Below are 23,766 nucleotides of genomic sequence, written 5' to 3' on the forward strand. Positions count from 1 at the left end.
GCTTGGTGAATGAGCTACAGCTGGGGTCGGGGAGGGATCTTGTTAAAAATACACCTGAAGAGAACTAGACTCATAATCGGGGTGGGAACCGGGATTTGCACTAGAAACCCCAGGTGGTTCTGGGGTGAAGCCAGGTCAGAAAGCCACCATCTGACTCCATACAAGGCCACTGCATCTGGGCTTGCGTTTCCATCCCTTGTTTCGGGGGATGCTTCATTTCAGCCACAACGCAAGCTGCCTAAGAGCAGGGACCACACTCATGATGTCTGCACACATTCACGTGTGTGCACATACACATACACACATACGAAGGTGCTGAGCATAGCACCAGGCCTGCAGAGGGCCTGAGGATGGGCATCATATCCATTGCAAGGGACCCTAGAGGCCACAGCCACCTGGGCCTTCTGCAGATGAAGTGGCTAGAAAGTGAGGAGAAGCTCTGGAGCAGGTGAAGAAGCCCAGCCAGCTGCTCCTACTTCATAGGTGTGTGCACCTGGGCCTCCCTCCCTGCGCCTGATCAGCACAAAGGCTCACCACAGGCACACCTGGGGCTGACCTCTCCTCACCTCTTCTTCTAGGTCCTACTGGTTAATGTTTTTTAAGGATCCGGAATGTATATCCAGATTTGCACAATAAAGCACAGGCTGGTAGGACGTCCCCCACCAGGGGTTATGTGGTCACAGGCTCTCATTCTGCATGTAGCCCTGAAGATTTTCACAGGTCACATTCCACACCTTGGGGACCCCACCCTGAGAAGCAGCCTCTGTGAGCAGGGACCTGTCAGTCACAAGCCACATACAAAAAGGAATCTCTCAAGTGGCACTTTCCCCAAGAGTGAGCCCTAAGCAGAGGCAGGAGAGGATAACATGAGAAATGGGGAAAGAGTGCACTTTCTCTGAAAAGAGAGAGTTTAATACCACTGCTGGGAGTTTTAAAAAATTAAAACCATGCCGGTGATATCAGCACTTTGGGAGGCCTAGTCAGGAGGATCACTAGAGCCTATGAGTTTGAGAACATCCTGGCCAACATAGTGAGATCTTGTCTCAGTTTAAAAACATTTTTTTTTTTTAAACTAGCCAAGCATGGTGGCATGTGCCTGCAGTCCCAGCTACTTGGGAAGCTGAGTTGGGAGCACTGCTCCATCCTGGAAGGTGGAGGCTGCTGTGAGTCAAGATGGTGCCATTGTATTCCAGCCTGGGCAACCGAGTGAGAGACCCTGGCTTCAATGAACTAACTAGCTACCTGGAAACACAGAAACATTTTAAGCAAGAGACATTCTTCCCTTTTCCACAAAGAACAGCCGTCACTGGACCACTCTCCCCTTGAAAACCCAGAACTGGCAGAAGCAGCCAACAAGCAACCCAGAGTGCAGGTAAGCAAAGAGTCAGAAAGGGAAGCTGTCCAGACCTCAGGCAGCTGCCCCTCTGAGCCCACCTGGAACCACAGCCCACGTGCTGGCCTGTTAATGAAATAATAATGAAAACTACTCATATCTAACAAGAGAATTAGACATCCAGGTACAGGAGACAAATATCCCCAAAGAATGCAATGCAAAGGGTCTTTGCCTTGGTAAACTACACTCAGACCATCTAAAGTCCATGTGAAAATGCAAAGATTAAAACCACCAAAAGAAAAGCATCTAGTCACCTGTAAAGCAACTCCATCAGATGTAGAGGGAATTTCTCAGTCAAAATCTTACTGACCAGAAGAAAGTATAATGAAACATTAACATACTGAGAAAAGTTAGTCAAGAATGGTATTTCCAACAAGGTTACCCTTTCCATAAATAAAGGAGAAACAAAGTCTTTCCTAGAAATGCAAATACTGAGGCAATTCACCATGACTGAATCGGCCTTACAGAAAGTGCTGCAGGAAGTCCAAAATGTGGAATTTGAACTTAAGAGTGGTGATTTAGCATAAGTGCAAGAAAAGATTTTTAAGTAGCAAAGTATTCAAGAGGTGTCCTGGCTGCTTGTAACAGCCTAACTCAGATGTGGGAGCAGAGAAGTAACTTAAATATCAAATTTGTATTTAAACAGGATGCAGAGCATAAAAGTTTGGAAAAATTTCAGCCAGGCCATGTGGCAGAGAAAGAAAACGCTTTTTTTTTTTTTTTTTTTTTTTTTTTTGAGAGAGAGAAACTCAAGCAGGCTGTGGAGCAATAACTTGCTGAGATTTCTGTAACTAAAAAGGAGCCAAGTGCTGATAGCAAAGGCAATGGCGAAAAGGCCTTGAAGGCATGTCAGAAAACTCAGAAGCAGCCCTTCCCATCCCAGGCCCTGAGGCCTAGAAAGACTGTAATGTCTGCATCTCACAGCAAGAGTAACACAAAAGGCAGGTAATTTCGGCATTTCCAGCTGAAGTCTCTCGTTCATCTCATTGGGACTTGTTAGACAGTGAGTGCAGCACACGGAGGGCGAGTAGAAGCAGGGTGGGGCATGTCCTTACCAGGAAGTGCAAGGGGCTGGGGAACTCTCTCCCCTAGCCAAGGGAAGCCATGAGGCACTATGCCGTGAAGGACTGTCCCTCATGCCCATACACTACACTTTTTCCCCAGTTTCTACAACCCACAGACCAGGAGATTTCCTTAAGTGCCAACACCACCAGGGCCCTAGGATTCAAACACAAAACTGGGCCGCTCTTTGGGCAGACAACGAGCTTGCTGTAGGATTTTTTTTCATACCCCAGTTGTGCCTGCAACTCCAATGAGAGAGAACCATTCACTCCCCTGGAAAGGGGGTTGAAGCCAAGGAGCCAAGTGGTCTTGCTCAGCGGGTCCCATCCCAGCCCAGCAAGCTAAGATCCACTGGCTTGAAATCCTCACTGCCAGCACAGCAGTCTGAAGTCAACCTGCAACACTCAAGCTTGTTGGCAGGAAAGGTGTCCACCATTAATGAATCTTGAGTAGGCTATTTTCCCCGCACAGTGTAAATGAAGTCGCTGTGAAATTCAGACTGGGCGGAACCCACCACAGTACAGCAAAGGCTCTGTGGCCAGACTGCCTCTCTAGATTCCTCCTCACTGGGCAAGTCATCTTTGAAAGAAAGGCAGCAGCCTCAGTCAGGGGCTTATAGACAAAACTTTCATCTCCCTGGGACAGAGCACCCAGGGGAAGGGGCAATTGTGGGTGCAGCTTCAGAAGACAAACATTCTTGCCTGCCGGCTCTGAAAAAAGCAGCAGATCTCCCAGCACAGCACTGGAGCTCTGCTAAGGGACAGACTGCCTCCTCAAGTAGGTCCCTGACCCCCATGCATCCTGACTGGGAGAAAACTCACAGCACAGGTCAACAGACACTTCATACAGGAGAGCTCCAGTTGGCCTCTGGCAGGTGCCCCTCTGGGATGAAGCTTCCAGAGGATGGAGCAAGCAGCAAATTTGCTGTTTTGCCGTCTCCGCTGGTGATACTCAAACAAATAGAGTCTGGAGTCCACCTCCAGCAAATTCCAGCAGACCTGAAGAAGAGGGGCTTAACTGTTAAAAGGAAAACTAACAAACAGAAAGCAATAACAACAAAATCAATAAAAGGGACACCCACACGAACACCCCATCCAAAGGTAATCGGCATCAAAGATCAAAGGTAGATAAATCCACAAAGGTGGGAAAAAAGCAGCACAAGAATGCTGAAAATCCCAAAAACCAGAATACCTCCTCTCTGCCAAAGGATCACAACTCCTTGCCAGGAAGGGCACAAAACTGGATGAAGAATGAGTTTGATGAATTGACAGAAGTAGGCTTCAAAAGGTGGGTAATAACAAACTCCTCCAAGCTAATGGAGCATGTTCTTAATAAATGCAAGGAAGATAAGACTCTTGACGAAAGGATAAAGGAACTGCTAACTATAATAACCAGTTTCGAGAAGAAAATAAGTGACTTGATGAAGTTGAAAAACACAGCGTGAGAACTTCATGAAGCATATACAAGTATTAATAGCCAAATAGCAGAAGAAAGGATATCAGAGATTAAAGACCAAATTAACGAACTAAAGCTGAAGACAAGAGTAGAGAAAAAAGAATGAAAAGGAATATACAAAGCCTCCAAGAAATATGGGACTATGTGAAAAGAACAAACCTATGATTGATTGGTGTACCTGAAAGTGATGGAGAGGATGGAATCAAGTTGGAAAACACACTTCAGGATATTATCCAAGAGAACTTCCCCAAGCTAGCAAGACAAGCCAACACTCAAATTCAGGAAGTACAGAGAACTCCACTAAGATACTCCTCAAGAAAAGCAACCCCAAGACACATAATCATCAATTCATCAAGGTTGAAACTAAGGAAAAAATGTTAAAGGCATCCAGAGAGAATGGTCAGGTACCTACAAAGGGAAGCCCATCAGACTAACGGCATATCTCTCTGCAGAAACCCTACTAGCCAGGAGAGAGTAGGGGCCGATATTCAACATTCTTAAAGAAAAAAATTTTCAACTCAGATATTATTTTTTTAAAATTTTATTTATTTATTTTTTATTTTGAGACAGAGTCTTGCTCTGTCCCCCAGGCTAAAGTGCAGTGGTGTGATCTCAGCTCACTGTAACCTCTGTCTCCCAGGATCAAGTGATTTCCCTGCTTCAGCCTCCCAAGTAGTTGGGATTACAGTTGCCTGCCACCATGCCCAGCTAATATTTTGTAGTTTTTTAGTAGAAACAGGGTTTCACTCTTTTGGCCAGGCTGGTCTCAAACTCCTGACCTCAGGTGCTCCACATACCTTGGCCTTCCAAAGTGCTAGGATTATAGGCATGTGCCAACATGCCCGGCCTCAACCCAGAATTTTACCTCAGCCAAACTAAGCTTCATAAGTGAAGGAGAATTAAAATCCTTTACAGACAAGCAAATGCTGAGAGATTTTGTCACCACCAGACCTGCCTTACAAGAGCCCCTGAAGGAAGCACTAAATATGGAAAGGAAAAACTGGTATCAGCCACTGCAAAACATACCAAAATATAAAGACCAACAACACTGTGAAGAAACTGCATCAACTAATGTGCAAAATCACCAGCTAGCATCATGATGACAGGATCAAATTAACACATAACAATATTAACCTTAAGTGTAAATCTGCTAAGTCCCCCAATTAAAAGACACAGACTGGCAAATTAGATAAAGAGTCAAGACCTATCAGTGTGTTGCATTCAGGAGACCTGTTTCACTAGCAAAGACACATATAGGCTCAAAATAAAGGGATGGAGGAATATTTACCAAGCAAATGAAAAGCAAGAAAAAAAAAAAAAAGGGTTTGCAGTTCTAGTCTATGATGAAACAGACTTTAAACCAACAAACATGCAAAACACACACACACACACACAAAGAAGGGCATTACATAATGGTAAAAGGATCAATGCGACAAGAAAAGCTAACTATCCTAAATATATATGTACTCAATACAGGAGGACCCAGATGCATAAAGCAAGCTCATAGAGACCTGCAAAGAGGCTTGAGACTCCCACACAATAATAGTCAAGACTTTAACACCACACTGTCAATATTAGACAGATCAAAGACATAGAAAATTAATAAGGATATTCAGGACTTAAACTCAGCTCTGGACCAAGTGGACCTAATAGACATCTACATAACTCTTCACCCCAAATCAACAGAAATATACATTCTTCTCAGCACCACATAGCACTTATTCTAGAATTGACCACATAATTGGAAGTAAAACACTCCTCAGCAAATGCAAATGCAAAAGAATAGAAATCATAATAAATAGTCTGTCAGACCACAGTGCAATCAAATTAGAACTGAGGATCAAGAAACTCACTTAAAACCGCATGACTACATGGAAACTGAACAACCTGCTCCTGAATGACTACTGAGTAAATAACTAAATTAAGGTAGAAATAAATCAGTTCTTTCAAACCAATGAGAACAAAGACACAACATACCAGAATCTCTGGGAAACAGCTAAAGCAATATTTAGAGAGAAATTTATAGCACTAAATCCCCACAGGAGAAAGTGGGAAAGGTCTAAAATTGACACCCCGACATCATAATTAAAAGAACTAGAGAATCAAGAACAAACAAATTCAAAAGCTAGCAGAAGACAAGAAATAACTAAGATCAGAGCAGAAGTGAAGGAGATAAAGACACAAAAAACCCTTCAAAAAATCAGTGGTTCCAGTAGCTGGTATTTTGAAAACATTAACAAAATAGATAGATAGACCACTAGCCAGACGAATAAGAAAATAGACACCATAAAAGATGACAAATGGTATATCACCGCTGATCCCACAGAAATACAAACAATCATCAGAGAATACCATACATAGCTCTATGCAAATAAACTAGAAAATCTAGAAGAAATGGGTAAATTCCTGGACATATTGACCCACCCAAGACTAAACCAGGAAGAAGTCAAATTCCTGAATAGACTAGTAACAAGTTCTGAAATTGAAGCAGTAATTAATAGCCTACCAACAACAACAAAAAAAGCCCAGGACCAGACAGATTCACAGCTGAATTATACCAGAGGTACAAAGAGGAGCAATTGTATGGAAGCTATTCCAAACAATAGAAAAAGAGGGACTCCTCCCTAACTCATTTTGTGAAGCCAGCGTCATCCTGATACCAAAACCTGGCAGAGACACAACGGAAACAAAAAAGTTCAGGCCAATATCCCTGGTGAACTTCAATGTGAAAATCATCAGCAAAATACGGGCAAACCAAACCCAGCAGCCCATCAAAAAGCTTACCCACAATGATCAAGTTGGCTTCATCCCTGGGATGCAAGGCCGGTTCAACATACACAAATCAATAAACCTAATCCTCCACGTGAACAGAGCCAATGACAAAAACCACATGATTATCTCAAAAGATGCAGAAAAGACCCTCATTAAAATTCAACACCCCTTCATGCTAAAAACACTCAATAACCTAGGTATTGATGAAACATGTCTCAAAACAATAAGAGCTATTTATGACAAACCCATAGCCAATATCATACTTAATGGGCAAAAGCTGGAAGCATTCCCTTTGAAAACCACCACAAGACATGGATGCCCTCTCTCACCGCTCCTATTCAACATAGTATTGGAAGTTCTGGCCAGGGCAATCAGGCAAGAGAAAGAAACAAAGATATCCAAATAGTAAGAGAGGACTTCAAATTGTCTCTGTTTGCAGATGACATAATTGTATATTTAGAAAACCCCATCATCTCAGCCCTCAAACCCCTTAGGCTAATAAGCAACTTCAGTGAAGTCTCAGGATACAAAATCAATGTGCAGAAATCACAAGCATTCCTATACACCAACAATAGACACGGAGAGAGTCAAATAATGAGTGAACTCTCATCCACAATTGCTCCAAAGAGAATAAAATACCTAGGAATACAACCACAAGGGGCGTGGAATAAAACTTACAAAGGACCTCTTCAAGGGGCACTACAAACCACAGCTCAAGGAAGTGAGACGGGACACAAATGCATGGAAAAACATTCCATGCTCATGAATAGGAAGAATCAATATCATGGAAATGGGTACACTGACAAAAGTAATTTATAGACTCAATGTTATTCAAACCAAGCTGCCATTGACTTTCTTCACAAGATTAGGAAAAACTACTTTAAAATTCACATGCAACCAAAAAAGAGCCCGTATAGCCAAGACAATGCTAAGCAAAAAGAACAAAGCTGCATGTTTTCCAGGTGCAGGGTGGGTGCAAGCTGTCAGTGGCTTTACCATTCTGGGGTCTAGAGGATGGTGACCCCTTCCCACAGCACCACTAGACGTGCCCCACTGGGGACTCTGTGTAAGGATTCCAAGCCCACATTTCCCCTCCACTCTGGCTCAAAAGACATTCTCTGTGAAGGCTCTGTCCCTGCAGCAGGCTTCTACCTGGACACCCTGGCTTTCCCACACATTCCTGAAATCTAGGCGGTGGCTGCCAAGTCTGCGTCACACTTGCACTCTGTGCACTGCAGGCTAAACACCGCACGGAAAACGCCAAGGCTTGAGGCTTGCAGCCTCCAGAGTAGTGGAGGCTCTAGCTACATCTGGGACCATTTGTGCGGAGGCTGGAGTCAGAGCTGCCAGCATGCGGGGAGCAGTGACCCAAGGCTGCACAGGGCAGTGGGGCCATTAGCCTGGTCCAGGAGACATTACATTCATTCTAGGCCTCAGGGCCTGGGATGGGAAGGGCTGCTTCTGAGTTTTCTGACATGCCTTCAAGGCCTTTTCGCCATTGCCTTTGCTATCAGCACTTGGCTCCTTTTTAGTTACAGAAATCTCAGCAAGTTATTGCTCCACAGCCTGCTTGAGTTTCTCTCTCTCAAAAAAAAAAAAAAAAAAAAAAAAGCTTTTTCTTTCTCTGCCACATGGCCTGGCTGAAATTTTTCCAAACTTTTATGCTCTGCATCCTGTTTAAATACAAATTTGATATTTAAGTTACTTCTCTGCTCCCACATCTGAGTTAGGCTGTTACAAGCAGCCATGACACCTCTTGAATACTTTGCTACTTAAAAATCTTTTCCTGCACTTATGCTAAATCACCACTCTTAAGTTCAAATTCCACATTTTGGACTTCCTGCAGCACTTTTTGTAAGGCCGATTCAGTCATGGTGAATTGCCTCAGTATTTGCTTTTCTAGGAAAGACTTTGTTTCTCCTTTATTTATGGAAAGGGTAACCTTGTTGGAAATACCATTCTTGACTAACTTTTCTCAGTACGTTAATGTTTCATTATACTTTCTTCTGGTCAGTAAGGTTTTGACTGAGAAATTCCCTCTTCATCTGATGGAGTTGCTTTACAGGTGACTAGATGCTTTTCTTTTGGTGGTTTTAATCTTTGCATTTTCACATGGACTTTAGATGGTCTGACTGTAGTTTACCATGGCAAAGACCCTTTGCATTGCATTCTTTGGGGATATTTGTCTCCTGTACCTGGATGTCTAATTCTCTTGTTAGATATGAGTAGTTTTCATTATTATTTCATTAGCAGGCCAGCACGTGGGCTGTGGTTCCAGGTGGGCTCAGAGGGGCAGCTGCCTGAGGTCTGGACAGCTTCCCTTTCTGACTCTTTGCTTACCTGCACTCTGGGTTGCTTGTTGGCTGCTTCTGCCAGTTCTGGATTTTCAAGGAGAGAGTGGCCCAGTGACGGCTGTTCTTTGAGGAAAAGGGAAGAATGTCTCTTGCTTAAAATGTTTCTGTGTTTCCAGGTAGCTAGTTAGTTCATTGAAGCCAGGGTCTCTCACTCGGTTGCCCAGGCTGGAATACAATGGCACCATCTTGACTCACAGCAGCCTCCACCTTCCAGGATGGAGCAGTGCTCCCAACTCAGCTTCCCAAGTAGCTGGGACTGCAGGCACATGCCACCATGCTTGGCTAGTTTAAAAAAAAAAAATGTTTTTAAACTGAGACAAGATCTCACTATGTTGGCCAGGATGTTCTCAAACTCATAGGCTCTAGTGATCCTCCTGACTAGGCCTCCCAAAGTGCTGATATCACCGGCATGGCTTTAATTTTTTAAAACTCCCAGCAGTGGTATTAAACTCTCTCTTTTCAGAGAAAGTACACTCTTTCCCCATTTCTCATGTTATCCTCTCCTGCCTCTGCTTAGGGCTCACTCTTGGGGAAAGTGCCACTTGAGAGATTCCTTTTTGTATGTGGCTTGTGACTGACAGGTCCCTGCTCACAGAGGCTGCTTCTCAGGGTGGGGTCCCCAAGGTCTGGAATGTGACCTGTGAAAATCTTCAGGGCTACATGCAGAATGAGAGCCTGTGACCACATAACCCCTGGTGGGGGACGTCCTACCAGCCTGTGCTTTATTGTGCAAATCTGGATATACATTCCGGATCCTTAAAAAACATTAACCAGTAGGACCTAGAAGAAGAGGTGAGGAGAGGTCACCCCCCTGGTGTGCCTGTGGTGAACCTTTGTGCTGATCAGGCGCAGGGAGGGAGGCCCAGGTGCACACACCTGTGAAGTAGGAGCAGCTGGCTGGGCTCCTTCACCTGCTCCAGAGCTTCTCCTCATTTTCTAGCCACTTCATCTGCAGAAGGTCCAGGTGGCTGTGGCCTCTAGGGTCCCTTGCAATGGATATGATGCCCATCCTCAGCCCCTCTGCAGGCCTGGTGCTGTGCTCAGCACCGTCGTATGTGTGTATGTGTATGTGCACACACTTGAATGTGTGCAGACATCATGAGTGTGGTCCCTGCTCTTAGGCAGCTTGCGTTGTGGCTGAAATGAAGCATCCCCCGAAACAAGGGATGGAAACGCAAGCCCAGATGCAGTGGCCTTGTATGGAGTCAGACGGTGGCTTTCTGACCTGGCTTCACCCCAGAACCACCTGGGGTTTCTAGTGCAAATCCCGGTTCCCACCCCGATTATGAGTCTAGTTCTCTTCAGGTGTATTTTTAACAAGATCCCTCCCCCACCCCAGCTGCAGCTCATTCACCAAGCCCAGCCCGTGGACTCAGTGTACCCAGGAACTGCTGACATAGAGCTTGTGCTCCCCATGAAGTGGGAGACAGAGCCTTCATGGACGGGGGACATGTGGCTTGGGCGTGACAGTCAGGGTGTTTTTTACCAGCAAAGACTGTGTTCAGGTGACATTAAAGGACAAGTTTCTATAGGCTAGCTGCCTGGACAGTGCTTTGTAGGGGTCACAGAGGGGCTTCCTCCCAGTCCCCTCACCAGCTGTTTGATTTAGGGCTTGGCTCTGGGTCCTTCTGAGCCTGATTCTCAACCATGGGACTGGCATGGCCTGCAGGCCCCTCCTGCCACAAGCTGTTCATCGTGCAGGGGGAGAACAGTGTCCACAGTTCCCCAGACAGCAGCCGTGGGTGCCAGTCCCCCAGGAGTTGCTACTGAATATGCTGCTGAACAACTCGCCTTTCACTGAGCTCCACATAGCAGCCGTGGTAATGGGAGCGGGCTGGAGAATGCCTGCCAGCCTGAGCCTCAGCTCCCAACTGGGAGGGGCAGAGGAAGGAGAGGGTGGAGGCCCCAGGCAGCAGGGTTCTGGGAATAGTGGGGCCCTGGATTCCAGAGGTGTCTGGCAGGTCTCCTCCTTCACCTCTCTTGGCCTCTGGATGGAGGTGCTGGCTGCAGTTAGGACTCTACCTCTGACTAAGAGCTAGAGAAGTGGTGGGTGAGGGCTGCTTCCCCTTGGGGCCTCTGCACAGACCCCAGGGCCTCTGCCAATCAGGACTGGTGCTTTCATCTGGACCCACAGGCCCTGCAGGACAGATACTGGCAATCCACCATCATCGCCATGAATGGGGTACATGTGTATGGGACTCTCCTGGTCCTGACTTTCCCCAGAAGGATAGGGTGGTTTCCGTTCATCTCAAATCACTAAGAAGTGGCTAACTAAGCCTAAGCCATCATCTGAAAGGGAGCCTGGCTGGAGGAGGGAGGGCCCCAAAGAGCAGAATAGCCGTGCACAGGAATCTTCATTCACTGGCTGGGATGCAGGTGCCAGTCAGGCCCTGAGCATCCCTCCTCACACAGAGGTCTGATGGCACCACCAGGGCAGGTGGGGCTTCCACTTGGGGACCTCGGGTCTGGCTGAAGAAATGGAGAACCCTCAGTTGTCTTTAGGTACCCTGGAAATGTGTAGCCATTTAAAGCATGACACACTCAAAAAGGCCTGGGTATGTATGGTGAAATATTAATATTGATGATTCTGGGCTTTTTCTTATATTTTTCTGTCTTTCCTATTTAATTTTAATTGTTACTAAGAAAGAGAAAGCCTGGTACAGTGCACCTATAGTTTCAGCTACTTTGGAGGCTGAGCCAGGAGAATCACTGGAACCCAAAAGATCGAGTTCAGCCTGGGAATCATTGCAAATTTCTTTATCTTTAAAAGAAGAAGAAGAGGAAGACGAAGAGGAAGAAGAAAGAAGAAAGGAGAAAGAAGGAAGAAGAAGAAGAAGAAGGAGAAGAAGAAGAGGAAGAGGAAGAGAAGAAGAAGAAGGGGAAGAGGAAGAGGAAGAGGAGGAGGAGGAAGAGGAAGAAGAGGAAGAAGAAGCGGCAAGTAAGCAAGAGAAGCAATGGGGATTTTAGGAGGTGGCTCTGCAGAAGCCAGTCCTTGACACCATCTTCAACAATCCTGGCCTCGCTGAAGCAGACTAGGGGCTTCGCCGAGGGCCGGCCCCACCTGAGGCTGAGAACTCTGTATGCCTTGAGGTTTGAAATATTTGACGAGACCCCCACAGGGGGCCTTGGGAACCTGGACTTGAGGACCAGGAGGATTAGAGGACTGTGCCCCTTCTCTCCACTGTCATTGAAGTAAAGCTCTCGGTCAAGTTCACCAGCAGGGAGATTAGCTTGCAGACGATGTTGTCCCGAATACAGACAGGGATCTTCGGAGTCAAGATTGCTGTGGTCGCTAAGTGAGAGGGAAGGGGCTTCGGCTTACCCAGCGAGGGTGCCTGTGCCTTCATCTATTTCTGCAGGACAGAGCGTGTGTGGGTCTCCTCTCTGTGCATGGTCACTGCACAGTGAGGTCAGACCCCAGGGAACAGTTTAGCTATCTCCTGTGTTTACTCAACACCAGGTCAGGAATGTCCTTGTCGCCTTGCTTGGAAGCGGTAGTCTGGCTCCGGGAGCTGCCTGAGTGCAGGTTTTCTGCCCTCACCTGGGATTTGTCATGGTCCCAGACTTCTGTTGAATGGTCGTAACCCTGTCCCTTTGTCTGGAGTCAGCTGCCGAGAGAAGCCAGTTTGTTGGTTTGAGAGCAGTTCTTGCAGACACAGACCACATCTTCTGAGAATTCTTTGCTTTCCCAGGATGGAATCCGGCTGGGCCCCTGAACTTCCTGGTCATGTGGGCCAGGCCGCCATCCGTCACACACTGGAATCCTTTCTGTGTCTGAACCCCACTGCCCGCCCGCGACTGTACGGCAGCCACTTGCAGAGCACTCTGGAGAGTTCTGGGCATGAGCAGCGAGGACCCCATCAGCAGCTCCCCCACATAGGCACTGCTAATAAGGGCGGCTTGAGAAGCAGCTTTATGTGCTCCTAAGTCCAGTTGCAAAACAGAACTAAGGTTAAGGTCTCAGCACAGCACTGCCTTTTATCTTTGAAGTGTTCTTACTCTAGTGTCCTGTGTGGGGGTATTGAAATTGTTCATTGCCAAGAGTCAGAGGAGAAAAGCACGAAGCTTCGCAGGACTTGGAGCAGTGGTTCTGAGACAGCACTTCATTCATTTGTCCAATGTGTCCTAAGGCCTGGGCCCGTGGCAGGGGTCAGGGAATTCTCCTCTCACACAGCACCTGGGTGGCAGGACCAACACCGGGTCTGATCTCCCAGCTGGGAGCAGATGCTGCTAACCCCAGGCCTGGAATCTTTCAGATGCCCTTCCTGTGCTGACTTGACTTAGGCCTCCTGAGCCTCCCCGAATGATCATGTGTGACTCGCCGGGGGTCTGGATGCTTCAGCCTCTTAGAAAGGTCCTAAGAAAGTACATGCAACGAGGACTGAGCTTGCAGAGGGAGGGCAGGCATGCACAAGGCTCTGCGTGCAGCCCTAGACCTGGGCACCTTCGTCACCCTCCTCAGCCCCACTCTGGGTGTGCAGATAAGGGCAGGTCTCCTGTGCTGCAGCTCAAGCAGGGCTGTCAAGACACTGAGAACATTTCCTTTTCCCACAGGAGACAGAGGTCCAAGTTGCCCTTTGTCTTGCACCAATGTGTGGAGTAGATCAAGCATCACAGCATGAAGGAGGTGGGCATCTACTGCATGTCTGGAGTGCCCACGGACACCCAGGCACCGAAGGCAGCCTTTGTCACTAGCTGGATCGGGTCGTGATGGTGGTGTGGGCGTCAGTGTCCACGATGAGATCTCACAGCGCTCCATGGCCGGGTCACGTCACATTCTTCACTGTGTCTTTTCTTCATTTACTGTTTTATTATTTTTAAGAAACAGAAGACAAGAATTGTAGAAGGAATTTCTGTAGAAGCCAGTTCTTGAACCATCCTACCCACCCATGCCGCTTGCTTGGTGGACCAGGGGCTGCTGGGGGGCCTTGGCCTTCCTGCATTGAGGGTGGACATAAGGTGGGGAAGCCTGGGACTCAGTGTGTTCTGTCTACTGTCCAGTGTGAGGATGTGGCGGCAGAGGGCACTGATGGGGCCCAGCTCAGGCCGGGGCTGCACCATCTCCACCTCCATCTCACCACCCCTCACGGGGTATGAAGGACCTGGACCTGCCCCAAACACCAGGGGAGAGCACTGAGAACCCAGAGTGTCCTTGTCCAACAACTTCAAAGCAATAGGACTTTGTGCCTCTGATATTTCTTTGGGACACACACCAGCCACCCAGACCAGGACCCCTAGAATGCTCAGCACCCCTGGGTGGGCCGTGTGATAGTTTCAGTCCCTCTGGGGGCACAGGATGGACCTGGCCTGTGGTGGGAGGTCAGCTCCAGTGGCCAACCGGATCCAAAGGAAGACACTGGTTCAAACACTGAAGCCCATCGGGTTCTCCCACAGCCTTCCTGCTGTCAGAAGACTGGTACAGGGGTGGTTGCTATGATCAGGGCAGAGCCACCCGATTCCCATGCAGGCTCTGAGTCCTGCCACACTGGCCTCCTCCTGAACGTCACATTGGGCCAAGCAGGGGAGAAATATGGGGATGCACACGCCCCTCCATCATCTCTACACAGACACAGAACCACGCACAGCTCTTGGGAGGAGGAACATGAGCGGCTCAAAGCCAGGGAGGGACCCGAAGGACAATGGCCAGCGTGGCAGGGACGGTGCTTTAGCCAAGGCAAGGATGGCTGGAGACCCACTCAGGATCCTCAAGGAGGCGGCAGCACTTCCATGTTCTTTGCAGATAACAGGGACGTGTCGATGGTGATGAGTGAGATGGACGTACACGCCATTGCAGGCACGCTGAAGCTCTACTTCTGTGAGCTGCCCGAGCCCCTCCTCACTGACAAGTTCTAAGCAACTTCGATGAGGGCATCGGTGAGCACTGGAGGGCGGGGCGTCATAGGAGGCGGCTCCATGTGCACTGCTGCCATTGGGGGCTGTGGAAAGTGAGGTGTGGGAACCCAAGCTGTGTCCTTTCTGCCATGGTCAGTGTTTTAACCAAGCTCAGAAAGCGGGGGACAGAACCGAGGCTGTCGTGTAAGTCCTCGTCTGTTCCCAGAGGACTCTTGTCCTATTCCTCAAGGAGACCAAGAGAGTAAAATGCTCAGCACTGCTGTGCTGTGGGGTCCTAAAGTCTGCTGTCCCCCTTCCCGCAGACCAGGGCTGAACGAGGGTCCCCAGGTGCTCTAGCTACGGGTCCTGGCCCAGTCAAGCACAGGATCAAATCTGGCCTGACCCTGAGTCAACCTGGAGGCTGATGTCTTAGCAGGGCACTGGTGCGTGTGGCCCTATGCCCTCTGCATGACCCTTAGGGCAGGTCTGCCTCCTGGGCCCATGCACAGAGGACCTGCTCTACCAGCCTGAGGTGCCCCTGTGGAGTCTAGGGTGAAGAGAGGGTCTCTGCATAGTTTGTGGGGCTGGGGCCACCCACCTCCCACCTCCTTGTGTCCCTCACTTCCCTTTTTCATTTTATGCTGAGCCTCCACTACTCTGGGCTGCCCTCGGGAGGGGGTGGCAGCCACAGTTTCCCACAGGCAGCTCTGCCCATGAGCCACTGCTCTCACGCCACCTCCTGCTGCTGTTCTCCAGCTGCTGCTGACCCCTGTGAGGCAGAGAAAAGGCATTCAGGTGGCTCATACCCCACACTGGCGCCCTTCACAGGGTCCTCATTGGGGGCCAGCGCTGTGGGAGTGAGGATGATGACAAGCCTGGGCTGTTCAGGAACACGTGTCCTGGGTGCTCCATGTCACCACCTCGGGAGAGGTCTCCAGCTCGTTGTGACCATGAGGAGTAACCCACAGACTTCTGCAGGAATTTCAGACCCCGCTGCAAAGGAGAACTTCATGCTTACCCTGCCCTTGTCCCCGCTGGAGGCCAAGCTGCTCACCTTCCTTTTCCTTCGGGACCACATGAAAAGGTAGCCCGGCTCTCTCATGGCCGCCCAGGGAGGGCTGCAGAAACCCAGGCCACAGGGTGCCCCCCTGCTCACATCAGACCCCCAGTACCGAGGACCTTTTCCCCCAGCCCATCTACTGCCTCTCGCTGCCTCTGGGGACCAGCGCCACTGCCACCCCCGCCCCAGCCTCTCCTCTTTGCCCTGCTCCCCCCTCTGCACTGTGGCTTCACAAAGAGCTCAGAGCTTTGGCCAAGGCCAGCAGTGCACTTGAACCCCCCAACTCCCTCACTTCCCGACCGTGGAGGACACCTCCCCACCAGCCCAGAGCTAACCCCTCGTCCTGGGCCACTGAGACCCACAAGTACCAGGGCTGGAATCAGCTTGCAGCACAGCCAGGGTCGAGGTCGCTCCCTCCTTGAGGACTCCAGCATGGCCCAGCCCCTCTGCCTCCTTCCGGGTGGTGGCGTAGAAACAGCACCCTCTGCTTCGGTCCTCGACAGGGTGGTAAGAAAAAGGCAGTCAATAAAAGTCCGTGCACAACCTCCCCATGGTCTTTGGCACCACACTGCTCAAGCCTCACAGAAGGAGAGTGAGCTTTCTGCCAATCCCAGCCGCCCATCACCATGACCGACAGCTGGTCCTTGGAGGTCATGACCCACGTGTGGGAAGACAGGCTCCATCCAGCCCATGCCACCCCGACCTGACAGAGGTGGCCTCTGCCTGCCACACCCCCAGTCCTGCCCTGCCCAGCTCCCTACTTGCATTGTCTGTGGTGGTGCCTGAGATTCAGAGAGAGACACTTGCCCAGGTCTGCATGGATGAGAGTGTTGGGGGGGCCCAGGCCACCTCTTGGTCCTGCACCAGCACCCCCTTGCTAGGGACTTAAAACCGCCCCGAGTGTTCGGATGTGGAGGCTCATGCCTGTAGTCCCAGCACTTTGAGAGACCACAGCAGGCCAACTGAACCCAGGTGTTTGAAACCACTCTGGACAATGCAGCAAACCCCAGCTCTAGAAAAGAGAAAAAGAAAAATGAGTCAGGCTTTGTGGCACACACCTGTAGTCTAGCTACTGGGGAGGCTGACACGGGAGGATGGCTTGAGCCTAGCCGTTAGAGGCTGCAGTGATCCATGATGGAGCCACTGTATTCCAGCCTGGGTGACAGAGCAAGGCCCTGTGCACCTCTAAAATAACCCCCCAAGTCATGCCTTGTCTGCATCCGCACCCCCAACTCCCCGTCTCACTGTAAAGGCTTCATGGCAGCAGCAGAGGCCCCAGCACCTGAGCTGGACTAGGGACTAAAGATCACCAGCTGTGAGCACCCTCTGAGCCTCCCTCCTCTTTCCCACCCTTTCCGGCAGGTCCAGGTGCTGCCGTACTTCCTGCAGCTGGAGGCCATCCCTGCCCCAGACAGTCAGAGACAGAGCATCCTGTTCTCAACCGAAGTCTTAAGGCCCCTGTCCATCTCCAGAAGGCAGATAGACATCCCTGAAACCTCTGGATAATCGGACCATCTGTAGAGTGGGAAGCAAACCTTCCTGAGGTGTCTTTGGGCCAGCCCCAAGCATCAGGCCATCTGCCAAGGGACAGTGAGTCAAAGCAGAAGGACAGGTGGCCTGGGGGCATCCTGGCCAGGTCTGGGAGCCCCAGACTGGCCTTAAACCACGGTTTTCCACACGGCCACCCGAGGGCACCCCAAGCCAGTGCTTCTCAGAATCTGGGCCAGGCCCTGAGGGACAGGATGAAGGGAGTGGTTTTTAGGAACTTATCAGAGTTTAAAAGATTCCTCCTGGATCACTTCTCGAGATGTGCCCTCTCCGAGGAGACGGGAACATGACGGGATCCCCTCACTGTTGTATCTTGAATAAACTCTGCTGCTTCATCCTCTGGGATCATGGCCCTGTCCCTGTGTGGGAGGGGCCTCTTCCATTCCCTGACTCAGAAACCACACTGCATTTAGAACAAGGATTGAGAGGCTAAGTCAGCCCTGGGAAACATTTTCACTCCATTCACGGCTTTCTTTTTTCTTTTTTCCAGAAGGATTTTTGTGCAGAAATGGGTCTTTTGTTGCCATATTTGTCCTTATTGGAAGGCAGCTCCAGGATGCCTATGAAATGTTGGGGGACTGGACACCAGGGGAGGGAGTCCCAGGCTGTGCACTTTAGGGTTCCTCCTCCAGGGAGAGCAACCTCATCCCTGATCCTGACCTCCCTACAGCGAACGCTCTCCTGTTTGGCTTCCACAGGCCAGGACTTCTCAGGCTTCCCTAATACCAACACTCTCCCTGACCCAAGTGTCCCCAGCACAGGTGGCTTCATTTTTCTCTCCACTCAGGGAACTTGCTCAACTTTTGTAAAAGTCCCCACTTAGTGGTAGAAGCTTCCTGATGACATGTTTGAAAACTTTGATTCAAATAGCCTTTTAATTCTTGAATATTTTAAGTTTTATACATAGTTCCTAATTTTTTTCCTAACGGATTCAGACACCTAATAAGATCCTGGAGTGACAGCATTTTGTCTTCCTGTAAGTGCCCGGCTCTGCTCTTCTCAGGAGTGGGTTCTGAAGTCTCTGGACTACAGGATATTCAGAGGGTCAGGAAGGAGCCAGGCCTAGGGACGAGGGGCGGGGGGACAGCCTCCCTCCCCGAGCAGGCAGAGGCACAGGACCACCCTCCGCCCCCTCTGCCAGCACCTGTGTGGGAGCCCTGGCATCCTTTGTAACCCTGCATGACCACAAGGCTGAAAGAAAACAGAAGCGTGGAGGCCGCCACTTATTTTCAACAAACTAACCCATAAACAATTGCCTCACTTTTTCAGAAAAAGGGGGTTGGGCAAAGAAAGGGGAGAAGGGAGACAAACCCAGAGCCGAGATTCCAGAAAACCCTGCAGGAGAAGAGGATGCAGCTGCCCAGAGGAGGGAAGCAGGATCACACTCAGGAAAGTGTGTGGGGTCCTGGATGACACCAGCACCCCGTGCAGCTCTGTCCAGTGACCTCTCCCAAGGTGGGGAGGGCGAGGGTTCCCTGGGTGTCATGGGCAGATCCTGCTGAGCACGCAGCATGTTGGGGAGTCTGACACTGGAGCCATGCGCCTCACACTCCTCTCTGCTTGTGGACCTGGTGAGGCGGGGAGCAGAAAACAAAGCCACGTGAAAGTTTTCTATCTGTGTCTGTGTGTAGTGTTGATTTAGTGGTGCTTCTTTCTTGCTGGGAGAGCACAGCCACTGTTTGCAAGAAGTGTCGCCCTCGTGGGTGGGAGGACAGAACAGGAGCTTCTGCCCTCTGTACCTTTCTGGGCCCGCTGGGCTCCCCTGTCCTGACTTCCATCTCTGTCTGTCTCCACAACCCTCCAGCCCTGCAAGGGAACACATGTTGCTTAGAAAAGCCAAATCCAGCCCTTCTCTCGGTCTCCTCTGGTCTCATGATGTGCATCTGTCACCTTGAAACTGGAAAGCAATCTGCCGATGTGTGTGTGGATTTCCATTCCCTGCCCCACTTCCGTCCCATGCAACTTATATTTATGTACGATGTGTGCTGTCTAACGATGGGATGAGCACACTTTCCATGTTCTAAAGGGCTCCTTTCCTGCTAGGCCCCAGGGGTGATGGCTGCTTTGATCTGAGGCTGCGTCTCTTACCTGCCTCCTGCCTCAAAAGCCTGTGCAGTGGCAAAGCTGGTGCAGGGCTGGCAAACGAAGGGTTCTCCGGGAGGGGGAATCGGCTTTTCCCCTGCAAAGCAGGCAAAGGCCCGGACACCAGTGTGACCTCCCACAAGGCATGGCTGCTAGACTTTCTGACCACAAGTGATGCTCTTTTACATCGGTCTCTGGGTTTGAAGCAGCCTGACTTTCTCTCTCGGTAAGTGGATGGTGTCTTAGCAACTACAATGGAGCTCATCCACCTAAACACCACTGTGAGAGAAAGAACTGCCGACACTTTCATTAAAGTTCTCTGAGATGACTTGCGTGCATGTTGATTTTATCATCAGAGCCACTAGGTAGAAGCCCTGAGCCAGTGGGGCTGAAAGCAGCCGGTGCAGGGATGGGCTGGGTGCCCAGGAGACCTCAGGGCTCAATCAGGCAAAGATGGCCACGCACAGCCCACAGAGAAGGCAGGCCTGGCAAGGGGGGAGGGTGTGGGGTGAGCACAGGCAGGAGCCAGCTGGACAGCGTTAGGACATTGGAGCAGCAGCAGTAACTCCACTGAGTCGGGCAGTCTGGTTGGGGCGGGGAGCACTGTTGCTTTCCTGGAGAGAGACGATCGCCTCTTAGGAGAGGCTGTTCTGCCCCTGCAGGTGGGTCCCGGACAGATCCTGCCTGGATGACGTGGCTGGTGCTCCACTGCTGTGCTGGGCCCTGGGACAGGGAGGACTCCTGCCACACACAGCCCAGGCCCAGGTTCTTACCTGCAGCCTACGCTCTGGCACAAGCCCCTCAGTCTTGGGAGGTTTCTGCTTGGTCTGGGGTTTGGTGTGGCTGCTGAGTCCAGCCATTCCTTGTGGCTGTGTCCAGCCAAGGCCAGGCCACTGTCATGGCCCAGGGAGCAGGACCATTCACTTCTGCCCCAAATCTGAGATCATTCCACCTGGAAAAGACTTCCTCATTTAATCCCTTTGTTTGATAGCTGAGGAGACCAAGGCACACAGAGCACCCCCAGCTGACTTTCGGTCGCAGAGCTGATGCATGAGCAGAGGCTGAGATCCTGGGATCTTGTCCCCCTGTCTACCCGCAAGCTCACTTCATTTCTGCTGGATGAGATGGAGCCGGACCTTGACTGGCAGCCCTGCCTCGACATGACTGTGCTCGTGCAGGCGCTCTGGCCGAGATGTCCCGGCATCGTGTATTTTATTCTTATCATTATTATTCTGAGACAGAGTCTTGCTCTGTCACCCAGGCTGGAGTGCAGTGGCACAATCTTGGCTCAGTGCAACCTCTGCCTCCCGGGTTAAAGTGATTCTCCTGTCTCAGGCTTTGAAGCAACTGGGACTACAGGCCGACACCACCATGCCTGGCTAATTTTTGTATTCTTAGTAGAGGCGGGCTTTTCCCATGTTGGCCAGGGTGGTGTTGGACTCCTGACCTCAGGTGATCTGCCTGCCTTGGCATCCCAAAGTGGTGGGATTACAGGTGTGAACTACCTCATGATTTAAATGTAGTGAGAGGCCAGGCACTGTGGCTCACCCCGATAATCCCAATTCTTTGATACAATGAGGCAAACAGATCACCTGAGGTCAGGAGTTGGAGGCCAGCGTGGCCAACCTGGTGAAACCCCGTCTCTACAAAAAATAGAAACAATTATCCCTGCCTGGTGGGGCACACCTGTAGTCCTAGTTACTCTGGAAACTAAGGCACGAGAATCGCTTGGACCCCAGAGGCAGAGACTGCAGTGAGCTGAGATGGAGCCGCTGCACTTCAGCCTGGGAAACAAAGTGAGACCCTGTCTCTAAATAAATAAGTAAATAAATGTGCTGGAGCATGGTGGCTCATGCCTGTAATCCCAGCACTTTGGGAGGCCGAGGCAGGCAGATAATGAAGTCAGGAGTTTGAGACCACCCTGACCAAAATGGTGAAATTCAGTCTTTACTAAAAATACAAAAATTAGTGAGACAAGGTGGCACTTGCCTTTATACCCAGGTACTGTTGACACTGAGGCAGGAGAATCCCTTGAACCCGGGAGGCAGAGGTGCAGTGAGCCAAGTTTGGGCCACTGCACTCTAGCCAGAATGACTGCTCAAGACTGCAGCTCAAATAAATAATAAATAAATAAATGTAAGCCTGTAATTCTGTCACTTTGGGAGGCTCCTGTAGGTAGTTCACCTGAGGTCAGGAGTTCGAGATCAGCCTGGCCAATATGGGGAAACCCCATCTCTACCAAAAATATAAATACCAGCTGGGTGTTGTGGCATGCGCCTGTAGTCTCAGCTGCTCCGGAAGCTGAGACAGGAGAATTACTTGAACCCAGGAGGCGGAGGTTGCAGTAAGCCAAGATCACACCACTGCACTTCAGCCTCGGTGACAGAGCCAGACTCTGTCTCAAAATAAATTAATACATAAAATTAAAAATAAAAAAAAATGTAGTAAGATTGCAGAGTCGTGCAGCGGAAGCGTGCTAGTCCTATGCAGGTAGTGAAGGCAGACTTCATACACAAATCTCACCAGAACTTTTAGACCCACCCCTGAAAGAAAGCCCTGATGGCCTTCCAAAGAAGCAGTAGATAAACAAATGCAAGGGCTGTCCCAAACAGCCCTGGAAAGATCAACAGAAAACAGGGAGTGACATGCTCAGCCCTTGAGGCCAAAATGCCCTTTCTCAGAGCAGCTGCCAGAAGACGGAACAGGATCGGGTTGGAGGTCACCTGTTAGTGAAGGGGAGAATGGTCAGATCTGGGGCAGGGGTGTAGGAGCCTGGGCATCCTCACTGGAATGGAAAAGAGCTGCTCTGTGATGCTAAGCTGACAGGCAGAGCCTTACAGATCCAAGTTCTCATGGTACAGAGAGGCCAGCCAGGGCAAAGACAAAGACAGGCACCCACAGAAATGGTTTCCTGGAGGACAGGGCCCAGTTACATCTCTCAAATGGGACCAGATTTGTAGGAAGATCAGCTGCTTTGGGCAACCGAGGTCGCTTCTGGGTGAGCTCCCAAACTAGATGGTGCCAGGGGCCCTGGACCAGGCAGCTGGACTGGACATCTCATGGTCCTGTATTCCAGGAAACGGCATCTCAGCACTTGTCTGGCCAGCTCTCCAAAAGAATTGTCCACATGCCATCTTTCCATTTCCCCAAGTTCACAGACTGGGCAGGGCCTGACCAGAAACTCTCCCTTAGGGTTTTCAGTCACTGCCAAAATTGGAGCCCGGCAGTGAGGAGCTGATGTTAACATGTGACACTGGGCCAGGCGCTGCCTCATGCTGTAAACTCAGTGCTTTTGGGAGGCTGCACTGGGGGGATCACTTGACATCAGCAGTTCAAGACCAACACGAGGAACACAGATCTCTACAAAAAAATTAAAATAAAAATTACCCAGCTCTGGTGACATGCACCCGGAGTCCCAGCTACTTGGTAGGCTGAGGTGGCTGGAGCTCAGGAGTTCAAAGCTGCGTCTCTGATTTTGCCATTGCACTCCGACATGAAAGACAGAGTGAGGCCATGTCCTGAAAAGGGAACAAACACGCTAGGCATAAAAGAAACATACCTGAAAACAGCCAGGCACGTGGCTCACGCCTGTAATCCCAAAACTTTGGGAGGCTGAGGTGAGTGGATCACCTGATGTCAGGAATTCATGAGCAGCCTGGCCAACATGGTGAAATTCCATCACTACTAAAAGTACAAAAATTAGCCGAGCATGGTGGCAGATACCTGTAATCCCAGCTACTCAAGACTCCGAGGCAGGAGAATTGTTTGAACCTGCTAGACAGAAGTTGCAGTGAGCTGAGATCCTGCCACTGCACTGCAGCCTGGGTGAAAAGAGCAAGACTTCATCTAAAAAAGAAAAAAACAACCAACATACCTGAAAATAATGAAAGCTGTTCATGACAAAGCCATAGCTACCCTGTTACATGATGAGGAAACGTTGAAAGCATTTCCTCTGTAAACAGGAACAACACAAGGAGGCCCATTCTCACCACTGCTATTCAACATCACACAATCAGGCAAGAGGAAAAAATGAAAGGCATCCACATCGGAAAAGAGGACATCAACTTATCCTTATCTGATGAAGATATGATCTTGGATTTAGAAACATATAAAGCTTCCACCAGAAAACCCCTAGAGTTGATCAATAAATAAATACAGTTATTGCAGGATACAGAATCAACGTACCAAAATCAGCAGCATTTCTATAC

General features: G+C 49.8%; 1 long non-coding RNA gene and 1 pseudogene across 1 annotated transcript; one reads left to right on the forward strand and one right to left on the reverse strand.

The window, feature by feature from the left end:
- The first annotated feature begins 350 nt into the window (after positions 1-350).
- On the forward strand, positions 351-17,545 carry LOC119467919 (annotated as a pseudogene).
- A 1,141-nt stretch (positions 17,546-18,686) lies between these two features.
- Positions 18,687-19,354, reverse strand: LOC119467923. The gene is made up of 2 exons (XR_005196553.1): positions 19,216-19,354; positions 18,687-19,044 (listed from the first exon to the last, which is right to left on the reverse strand). It is a non-coding gene; the product is annotated as an uncharacterized LOC119467923 (long non-coding RNA).
- Positions 19,355-23,766: the final 4,412 nt, after the last annotated feature.

Source organism: Cebus imitator, unplaced genomic scaffold (assembly GCF_001604975.1).
Source record: "Cebus imitator isolate Cc_AM_T3 unplaced genomic scaffold, Cebus_imitator-1.0 Scaffold352, whole genome shotgun sequence".
NCBI lineage: Eukaryota > Metazoa > Chordata > Mammalia > Primates > Cebidae > Cebus > Cebus imitator.